The 11,411-nt window shown below is 48.3% G+C and overlaps 1 pseudogene; it reads right to left on the bottom strand.

The window, feature by feature from the left end:
• Positions 1–1,231: 1,231 nt before the first annotated feature.
• LOC100428899 (inositol-3-phosphate synthase 1 pseudogene) lies at positions 1,232–3,850 on the bottom strand (annotated as a pseudogene).
• Positions 3,851–11,411: the final 7,561 nt, after the last annotated feature.

The following is an 11,411-nucleotide window of genomic DNA, read 5'->3' as shown; positions in this document are numbered from 1 at the left end:
TGAGGCCAGGAGTTCCAGACCACCCTAGTCAACATGGTGAAACCCCATCTCTACTAAAAATACAAAAATTAGCCGGGCATGGTGCGGGCACCTGTAGTCCCAACTACTCAGGAGGCTGAGGCAGGAGAATCTCTTGAATCGAGGAGGCAGACATTGCAGTGAGCTGAGATTGTGCCCCTGCACTGCAGCCTGGGTGGCAGAGTGAGACTCCATTTCCAAAAAAAAAAAAGAATTTACAAATATCACTGGAAGGGCTGGAGCAGCGGGCTCTAGACCGGGCCCCAGGACCAGCCTACCAGGGACGCTGCAACCACTAGGAAGGCAGGACTGCTGAAGCTGCTGGCTTCAGGACCACACCTCTTCAGCTGTTAAAACTCGGAGTATTAGATTTAGAGCCACACCACACCTGAGAGATCCAATCCAACAAAAAACAGATGAGCCTCATCCTGCCTCTCATACCCAAGAAGCTGGTACCCAGACAATGAAACATGTTCCAGTAAAACCAGCAATGATATACTATTCATGGCACCATGCACGTGCCTTCCAATTCTCATGCAAGTGTATCTGATTTATAAAACCAAAATCACACCCAAAAGCAACTACAAAGAAGCCTCTCCTACCTTCACATTTCCCTCACTGGATAAACTCTTTCATATTAAACATCCCTTCCTCCAGGAAGCCTTCCTTGACTTCCCCAAGACTATGTTAAGTTGGCATTCCATGTGCTTTATCTACATTCTTTGTCAAATTTGTTTATTCTAATGACAGGCTATTAGCTGCATGAGATGGGGCTGTGTCTGTTTATTCCCCATCGTATCCTCCCTACCTAGTGGTAGATGATAAATTCACATGTGTTGCATGAATTAATGAACATGAGCACAAAGATTTTTTTTTTTTTGAGACAGTCTTGCTCTGTTGCCCAGGCTGGAGTGCAGTGGCATGATCTCGGCTCACTGCAACCTCCACCTCCGGGGTTCAAGCGATTCTCCTGCCTCCGCCTCCTAAGCAGCTGGGATTACAGGCATGGGCCACCATGCCCGGATAATTTTTGTATTTTTAGTAGAGACGGGGTTTCATCATTTTGGCCAGGCTGGTCTCGAACTGCTGACCTCAAGTGATCTGCCTGCCTTGGCCTCCCAAAGTGCTGGGATTACAGGCGTGAGCCGCCGCACCCAACCGCAAAGAGCTAATTTTTTTTTTTTTTTTTTTTTTTTTTTTTTTTTTTTTTGAGAGTGGCACCGGCTTTATTGTTTTTGTGGGCGCCTGGAAAGGTTGGGTCCTGGGGTGCAGGCGGGGAAAGGCCGGGAAGTTGTGTGACCAGGGCCTCAGGTGGTGTGCATCTGGGGTTCCTCCACTTGTGGGTGTCCATTGGTATCACCGGTGCAGCCATTGGTGGCAGCGGGTCCCGGTCCTTTCTTGTTTGACACAGGGCAGGTGGCAGCCACGGGTCCGACTCGCTTGAGGCCAGGCACCGGGAGTTCCATCGTGTGCTCCTGGACCACGTGGTTCTGTGGCGGGAGCCCCACACAGGCCCTGACGATGTTCTCAATGCAGCTGCACTGGCGGAAAAGTGCATTGACCACCCGGCTGCCCAGCAGCACCAGCGGCGCCTTGAAGAGGAAGCTAAGCAGGGACAGCATGGGGTGGAAGGTCTGTGGCTCGATGTTGTCATCAGTGCAGAAGCTCACGCAGTGGCAGGGCTCGGTCAGCAGCGCCAGGTCCAGCATGACAGGGGCGGCCAGCAGCAAGTTCTCGCACATGTGCAGCAACAGCGTGTTGGTTGCGCCCAGTATCAGCTCCAAGGTAGACTCATCCAGCGCACGCTTGGGGTCGCCCGCATACGGCATGTACTTGATGACCACGCAGTGGTCAGGCTCCTAGCTGGGCGCGTAGAGCACTGGGTGTCTTTGCACCATGTCGTCCACCACGTTGCTCTTGGACACCTCCTCAGAGGGAACCGCGATGGTGCCGACAGGTTCTGCTGGTCTTTATTCCGCAGGTGGTTATAATTCACAGTCGACTTGGTCTTGAGGCCGGAGCCGATGAGGAAGTCCACGAGCACGGACTTGACTTTTGTCTGGCCTGACTTGAAGTCATCTCCGCCCACGTAGCCCGGCGCTGCCACGCGAGCTTAAGGGCTCCGGACACCAGGGTTTTCTGTGGGGACCCACTGAGGAAGGCAGAGCCCTCCAGGATGCTGGCCACGGCAAAGAGCGTGGAGGGCGACACCTCCAGGCCAAGCTCGATGGTGCGCAGCAGGTTCTCGGCCGTGTCGTTGAGACCTGGGACCACCTCACAGAAAGAAGCACTCTGTGTTCGCCGTTTCACAGCGCGATGACTTTGTCCAGCCCTGAGCTAGACCGGAAGTCTCGAATGTCTCTGCGGATCTGCCCCAGCCTCTGCGCGCGCGTGCCCGGGATGAGGCCGTCCGCGCGCGCGCGCTCCGGTTGGCCGCGATGAACTCTGGGATGTATACCGAAGGCCGGGGCTGCAGGGCCTCCATGTGCGGCCGCAGTTGCTCCTGCAGTCCCCAATGCGGACCTTCGCGAGCCGCATCGCCTCTGCCAGGTTCAGCGACGAGATGTCCCAGCCATCGAACATGAGGTCGTTGGGTGCCACCATGGGCAGCAGCGGCGGAAGGGCGCGAACACCTCCTGACCCTTGGCGTCCAGGCCCGAGCTCACGGTGCCCGCCTAAGACAGCGAACCGTAGTAGTTGGCCTCCTTGCGATCCCTGCGTGTGGGCCAGGACAGACACAGTAGGTTGGCCAGCACCGCGGCGGTGAGCGTCGAGCCGTTGTTCCCACCTCAGCCGACAAGCATGACCCCTAGCCTGGGCACCTGCCGGCCAAGCGGTCCGGAAGGTGAAGCTCGTGGACTTGAGGTGCACCTTGAGGACGCCGCCCTCGCTGCTGACGCGGTAGACCACGTCCGGGCTCTGCACCAAGAATTGGACGGCGGTGGCGGTCGTCAGTGCGAAGTCGGCTCAGGCAGCGGCGGTGGACAGCGCGCTAAATTCTTTACCTGAGATTATCTTTCAGTTTTAACAACCCTGTGAGTTAGACTGTATCCCCTTCATGTGATGCATGAGAAAACGGAGACTCAGACTGTGACATGCCCAAGGACATCCAGGTGAAAGAGGACTTCGATCTTGGCCCTGTCTGATTCCAAAGCATATATGGTAACCACAGCACTATGTTGCCTGGGTTCAAGACCTGGACTTGACACTTGTCCTGGGACAAGTTGCTAATCTTCCTATGCCTTAGTTTTCTCATCTAAAAAAATGAAGAGAGGGTAATAATGGTGAATGAGTCAATGCCAGGGAGTTTCATAAGCTGTGAAACTGTTCAAGTACCACTGTTTGTATGACCCCAGTTCTCTTCCAGGTCCCTCACGTGGGCCTGCGTGACTTGTAAAGAAGACCTGAGACCAGCCTGGGCAACATAGACCCTGTCTTTACAAAAATAACAATTAGCTGGGCGTGGTGCCTGTAGTCCCAGTTAGGAGGCTGAGGTAGGAGGTTGAGGCTGCAATGCTGAGACTACAACACTGCACTCCAACTTGGGTGACAGTGGGACCCTGTCTCAAAAAAAAAAAAAGGAAAACCCAACGTCCTTACAAGCCACTCTGGCACCTTCACTCAGATTTATTGTTCATAGCACTTCCCACTACTGCCTTGTTCATTCCTTCAATTTCCTCTATATTGTTTTTCTCTCCTGCTATAGAGAAAAGCCCTGTGAGAGCAGGGGCTTCGTTTTTTTTTCACCAAAGTCTCCTAGCACCTCCAATAGTACCTTGCATAGAGAAAGCTCTGGAAAGACATTTGCCTAATGAATAAATGAGTGATTTACATATTATTACATCTATGTGATGTATCAGTGTTAAAACCTGTTATAAGAGGAATGGAGAAAATGTATATTCATATAATGGAGTAGTACTCAGCCATGAAAAAGAGGAGCAGCTGATGCACACACAAGGAGACTGAGGCTCAAAACATGTTGAGCAAAAGAAGCCAGGCACAAAAGAGTATGCGCTACATGAGTCCACCCATGACATGCCAAGGATAGGCAAAAATCAATCTTCGTATCAGAAATAGAACAGTGGGCAGTCACCTCCAGGGCTGGGAACTGGCTAGGCAGGGCATGAGAAAATTTTCTGTAGTGATGAACCTGTTTTATCTTGATTGGAATTTAAGACAGATTTCTGTGTTTGCCGGAACTCACCAAATCTGTACATTTCAGATCTGTGCATTTCCATGTTATGTACATTTTTCTTAACAAAACAAAACAAAACAGCTGGGCATGGTGGCTCACACCTGTAAGCCCAGCACTTTGGGAGGCCAAAGTGGGCGAATCACTTGGGGGTCAGGAGTACAAGACCAGCCTGGCCAATATGGTGAAACCCTGTCTCTACTAAAAATACAAAAATTAGCTGGGCGTGGTGGTGGGCGCCTATAATCCCAGCTACTCAAGAGCCTGAGGCAGGAGAATTGCTATAACTCAGGAGGCGGAGGTTGCAGTGAGCTGAGATTGCACCACTGCACTCCAGCCTGGGTGACAAAGTGAGACTCCATCTAAAAAAAAAAAAAACAACAAAATAACCCTATTCTTGAAAGTAGAATGGCCAGCTTCTTCTTATCAAATAATTTCAAATGAAATAGTTTGATTTAGTTCCAGTTAAGAGAGTATTTTGGAATTCTAGGTTCATTTGTTTTAGAATTTCTACCTCAGGAGGCTATTGCCACAGTCCTGAGCACATGGGCTTTACTTTGTTTTGTTTTTGAGACAGGGTCTTGCTCTGTCACCCAGGCTAGAGCACAGTGTTGTGATCTTGGCTCACTGTAGCCTCTACCTCCTGGGCTCAGGCAGTCCTCCCACCTTAGCCTCCTGAGTAGCTGGGACCAAAGTCACACACCACCACCCCTGGCTAAGTTTTTGTATCTTTTTGTAGAGATGGGGTTTCACCATGTTGCCCAGGCTGATCTCAAACTCCTGGGCTCAACCCATCCTCCCACCTCAGCCTCCCAAAGTGCTGGGATTACAGGTGCGAGCCACCACACCCGGCCTTGTTTTTTTGACAGGGTCTCACTCTGTCACCCAGGCTGGCATGATCATGGCTCACTGCAGCCTCAACCTCCTAGGCTCAAGTGATCCTCCCACCTTGGCCCTCATGCCTAGGATTACAGGCATGAGCCACCATGCCAGGCCCATGTGGGCTTTAGAGTCAGCCAGACCTGAGTCCAAACCCCACTATGTCACTTACTGGCTGCATCATCTTGGGCACCTTCTGAAACTCTCTGAGCCTCAGTTTCCTCATTTGTAAAACGGAAATAATAGCAGTGGTTACCTTTCAGGGTTTATCATAAGAACTGAGTGTATGCAAATCACTGAGCAGTGCCTGGCACATAAAAGGGTTGCATAGATGTTATACATTTACTAAGCAAATACTTTAATAAGTAGCTCCCATAGCACAGGTGATTAACAATTTGATTTGATGTGACTGGGGGATTTAATTAACTAGATGCTAAATGGATTTTCCTGAATCACTAATCCAGGAACACAGCCTCTCTGGTTTGCTGAAATGGAGCCATGCCTATGGTAATTTCTGGGAATATTGCTTATTCATAAAGGGACTTTCTCAGTACAGTGTGTGGAGAAGCCTAAAATTGAGGTAGGGAAGGAAAGCCAAAAGGCTATATTGTCTTCAATTATTCAAAAGACTGGTCTGCAAATTAAGGATTAAGTTTATTCTGTGGTTCCCTGAGGGGTGGAATTAAATCCAATAGGAGAAAATGACAGAGAACAGATTTCTACTCAGAATAAGGAAGGACATTTTGTCCATCAGAGCTTTCAAAAAAAAAGGAGGGGGGTGCTGTCTCTGAAAGTAATGAGCCTCCTGTCACTGGAGGTGACCAACCCTAGGCTGCATGAGCCCTTGGCATGAGCCCTTAAGTCCTATGTCTGTGTAGTGTTTTAGAGCTTCATATACATGCATAAGCTCGAAAGGTAGTTTATTGTCCTTATCCTCTTTTTACAGTGAAGAAATTGAGGTTTTGGGGAATATGCCCCTTGCCAGGTGTCATACAGGTGGGAGGTGGCACCATCAGGATGGGATGTCAGGTTTTTTAACTTCAACACGGGTGCTCAGTCCACTCAGGCAAGCCCCTGTGAGAGCGGTTATTCACCAATCCTGGCTCATCACTGGGTCACTGGGAATACTTGGGAAACTTTTTTTTTTTTTTTTTTTTTGAGATGGGGTCTCACTCTGTCACCCAGACTGGAGTTTAGTGGTGCCATCTCGGCTGACTGCAACCTCTGCCCCCCAGGTTCAAGTGATTCTCCTGCCTCAGTCTCCTGAATAGCTGGGATTACATACCACCAGGCCCCGCTAATTTTTATATTTTTAGTAGAGATGGGGTCTTACCATGTTGGCCAGGCTGGTCCTGAACTCCTGACCTCAAGTGATTCGCCTGTCTCAGCCTCCCGAAGGGCTGGGATTACAGGCGGGAGCCACTGCGCCCGGCCTCCATTTCTTCAGTTAAGTGGAACACAGGATGATGTGGTGACTCAGCCCCTCCACTGTTTTATATGACTGAGCTAATTCACTATAAGAATTTTAAGGCTTCTCATTGATGCTGTAAGCAACTAGGTTTGGGATCCATTAGGTGATCTCCAGGGTCTTTCTCAACCCTAAAATTATCTGACTTAAAGCAGCTGGAATGTGGGGGCAATTTCTGTAGCTCTACTGTAATTAGACCTGGTTCCCGCTGGGTTTACTAGTCACGGCTATCGACGCAGCGCCCACCAGCCCGCTCCCTGGCAAAGAGTCAGAGGTTTCACTGTTGATCCAGACGTTCAGCCATCCCTGATGAAACCAGCTGCTCTCAGCAGTTTCAGGGCCATCACCACCTCTCTAGAGCTGCTGGAGCATCTGAGGGTATCCCGCAAAGTTTCTGGGTTGGCCCCATGTCAAGAAAAGCAGCTGCTGGCAGCAGGGGACTCGGCCAGTGTGTGTCCTACAAACCTATCTTTAGGTAATTCTGCTTTAATCTGCAGCTGTCACATTTGGTTGCAAGGATGGCTGGTTTCACAGCACAGACTGACATGCAGCTGTCCCCACCGGCCACTGTCTCCAGGAGTTAAGCTTTGTGGGAGTTGCTTAAGCACAGGGTGGCAGATGCAAGGCAAGAGGCAGAGCCCATGCAGCCTCCATACTTAGGAATGACTGGGTAGGACTGGCAAGGAGCCTGCGACTCCCGGCCCCACACTTCAATCCTATTTGATTACTGTTTACAAGCAGAGAAGCCAAGAGGTTTGTGCAGAAATGAGAGTGTGCATAATCCAAGCATGGAAGAATCCGCCCACCCACAGTCCTCCAAGCTTTACAGAGCATCTCAAAAATCAAAATACCCGGGGACATAGTATGTTCCTATCATTGCTTAAGCCAGCAGTTTCCAAAGTGGGGGTGTATACACCCCAGACATCACAAGACAATTCATGAGGGTGAAGGGACATAACAGAACCTCTGTAACATTAATCTCTTTTTGTTCATTCATTCGTGCTTTTTTTGTTTTTTGTTTGTTTGTTTGTTTTGAGACAGGGTCTTACTCTGTCACACAGGCTGGAGTGCAGTGGTGCGATCTTGGCTCACTTGAACCCACCTCCCGGGTTCAAGCGATTCTCCTGCCTCAGTCTCCCGAGTAGCTGGGATAACAGGCACATGCCACCATGCCCGGCTAATTTTTTTTGTATTTTTTGGTAAAGATGGGGTTTCACCATGTTGGCCAGGCAGGTCTTGAACTCCTGGCCTCAAGTGATACACCTGTCTCGGTCCCCCAAAGTACTGGGATTACCGCCTATCTTAATCTTACATTTATAATTTTAAAGTATTTTATAAGGTACCTATTTTGCTGCACAGTAATCATCATAATAGGTAATGTCAATGAGTTTTTATTCTATGTCAGGCAACATTCTAATAGCTTACATACATCATTTCATTGAACCCCTACAACAACTCTATGAGGTAGGTATTATTAATTCTACTTTCCAGGCACTGAAAAGTCAAGCTATCCCTCTAAGATCATATAGTAGACAGGTGGCAGAACTGGGATTTGAACTCCATGGTCTGGCTGGAAAGCTTACATTCATAACTACTACTCTATTCTGTCTGTCATACGTAAGTATAATTTTCACATTTTAAGTAAATACATATTGGGGTTTCATGTTCAAGTTGTTCAGTGCTGTTGGTTTTGTTTTTGTTTTCTCATTTGGCTTATTGAAGAAGGTGTTCAGAAGAAAACAAGCAAATAAAAACAATGTTTGGAGAATATTGCCAAGTTGAGATAAAATTAAACTATGTTGGCCGGGCACGGTGCCTCACGCCTGTAATCCCAGCACTTTGGGAGGTTGAGGCGGGTGGATCCCGAGGTCAAGAGATTGAAATCATCCTGGCCAACATGATGAAACAAACCCCTTATCTACTGAAAATACAAAAATTAGCCGGGCATGATGGCACACACCTGTAGTCCCAGCTACTCGGAAGGCTGAGGCAGGAGAATCGCTTGAACCCACGAGGCAGAGGCTGCAGTGAGCTGAGATCACGCCACTGCAGTCCAGTTTGGGCAACAAAACGAGACTCCATCTCGAACAACAACAAAAAAACTATTCATTCCATGAGGGTTTCTGGATAAGGAAGAATACTGGTCAGGTTCTTCTTAGAGTGCCATTATGAACTCAAGAGCTACTAAACTTGTACCTCTAAAGATCAGTCATTTGTATGCCACCATCACAATGCTTGCCATGCTTTCCAACACTTCTGTCTAATTCATAGTTTTATTTAATTCAGCTTACTTTTTAAAACATAAATTAGGAATTTTTGAAATGAACAGTGCATTACCACTATAAATGGAAACAAGTATCCCTTGCAGAGAGGCCACCATCTCATTAGAAAGAATTATAAAATTCTACTCTAAAGGTCCTGATTTTGTAAAAATAATAGCTAATACACACACACAAACACAGACACACACACACACACATATAGTACCAGGTACTGTTCTATAGTATTAGAAATATACTGAGCTTATCACAGCCATACTGGGTAGGCATTAACATTCCCCGATTTTACAGATGAGGAATGGGGACTTTCAAAAATTTGCACGAGTTCACACTGCTAGTGAGGCAGAGGTAGGATTTGAACCCAGGAAGCAGAATCAATGTGGTGCCCACAACATACACAGTGTCAATGTAGCCCATAGCACTTGGTGCACCGAGAGAGAGTTGGGAGGGGAGTGCCCTCCTAACCTCAACCCAGGGAGGGAACCTTCACCTGACCTTGCATAGAGCTCAGGGCACCTGTAGCTGGGCCTCCATGGACCAGCCTCACTCCCTATGGCTGAACATCTGGGAAGTCTCTTCACTCCTCCCCTCCAATGGTGGGTCAGAAGTGGCTGAAGTTCCCTCTAACGCAAGGACCAGACATGAGCTTGCAGTAAGAATATGGCTCGGGTCATTTTAGAAGAGATCCTCCCAAGATGGCGGCCTACAGCCGGAGAGGACCCTGGTGGTAAGAGGCTGTGATGTGAACCATTGGAGGTAGAAACTGAGGCTATGTCAGGAGCAGCCAGGGGCAAGAGAAACACTGCCTGCCGCTGTGGAGTTGCTGTTGAACAGCCCTAGCAAGGGAGTCTCCAGAAAATCCATAGAAATGCCCATGAGAGAGAGTCAGCTCCACAAACCTCCCAGGTCTAGAAAGCATGGGGTCAGATTATTCAAGTACCAGCCAAATAAGAACTCTCTATCCCTTACCTCTCTTCCTTCCTCCTACTTCTAGCTCCAAGGGAAGAGAGGTTTAAAGAGACAAGCTGACCACTACTACTCCCCTTCCTAGACCAGAGGTCTGAAGACAGAGATATGACTGAAAAGGACAACAAGGCTTTTTATTACCAAGAACTGCCAGAAATGTCATGCCTTTGTTTCCATATAGGGAAAGGAAAATCCCCACAGACACTTTAGAATGGACTTGCATGATTATATGCAAAGAATCATGCATGTTTCATTTCTAAGAATCTTTTCTCCGCCATATCCTGAGGCCGTAGGAATTCATGGAGCTAGACTCATGGAAATTGCGACACTTGGCAATAGACTGAAAGGGAGTGAATGAGAATACACCCCTCCTGTCTGGCCCTCTGCATTATGATATTTCTGACACACACCATGACTCAGGAAACTGTCTGACAGATGGGCCAAGTGGGGCACTAGTGACAATCAATATACCAGCTATCTAGTACCCAAGCTGTTTCTTTCTTAACTTTTGGATTAAGAATAAATAGAATGTCTAACACTTCCTGGACCGCGATATAACATCCATGAACCTTATTTTGAAAATTCACTGGTGGACTCTTACAGGTTCTTAAGCAAAAGAAAAATGTGATAAAATCTGTGCTTTAGGAAATTGAACTTGACCTTGGAGACTTGGAAACTAGGAGTAGGAAGGCACAGAAGGAGTTGATGGGGGAGAGAAAGGGATAATGGCAGAGGAGATGGACAGAGTTTGCTAACTGATTCAGATGCTCAAGGGGCTCCGAGAGGGACTGACAAGCAGTCACCCTTTCCAGAACATCCTAAATAACAGTGACTGCCCCTCTCACAGAAACACAGGACAGTCTACATCCTTCAGTCAGAAGGCTGGGCGCGGTGACTCACACCTGTAATTCCAGTAATTTGGCAGGCCAAGGTGGAAGGATCACTTGAGCCCAGGAGTTCAAGAACAGCCTGCGCAACACAGTAAGATCCCACCTCTACAAAAAAAAATTTTTTTAATTAACCAGGCATGCTGATGTGTGCCTGTAGTCCCAGCTACTCAGAGGATGAGGTGGAAGGATCAGTTGAGCCCACGAGGTGGAGGCGGCAGTGAGCTGTGATTGTGCCACTGCACTCCCGCCTTGGTGGTGGAGTAAGACCTAATCTAAAAAAAGAAAAAGTGGGGGACAGGAAAGGAAACAGGAGAGCAGGTCAAGCCAGTCAAGCCAAGCCTGGCCTGGCCTGTCCACAGCACAATCAGATAATTCAGAGGGTTCACCCACACTCCGTTCTTTCTCCCTGTCACAAGCAAATGAGAAAGGGGAAGAGGGTGGGCATGCTATGGAATGGGGCAACCAAGCCCAGCTCTCCACTGGCTGGAAACTGGGGCCACCCCAAGAAATTCAGAAGCCAAGGAAGAAGGCAGAAGAAAAAGCTGAGGAAAAAGATTGCGTCTCAAGAGTTCATGAGAAGGAAGGCATGTGACATCCTTGTCACCCATTCTCCATCTTCACTTCAGGACCTTTCCACTGAAAAGACCCTTTCAGGCAATCTGTCCAGAAACAAACACATCAAAAGCACAAAGAATAAGTTAAGTGACTTTAGGAGATGA

The sequence above is a fragment of the Macaca mulatta genome, chromosome 5 (genome assembly GCF_049350105.2).
Source record: "Macaca mulatta isolate MMU2019108-1 chromosome 5, T2T-MMU8v2.0, whole genome shotgun sequence".
Lineage (NCBI taxonomy): Eukaryota > Metazoa > Chordata > Mammalia > Primates > Cercopithecidae > Macaca > Macaca mulatta.
Note: the sequence above shows the minus strand (reverse complement) of the source record. Positions and strands in the feature narration are given on the sequence as shown.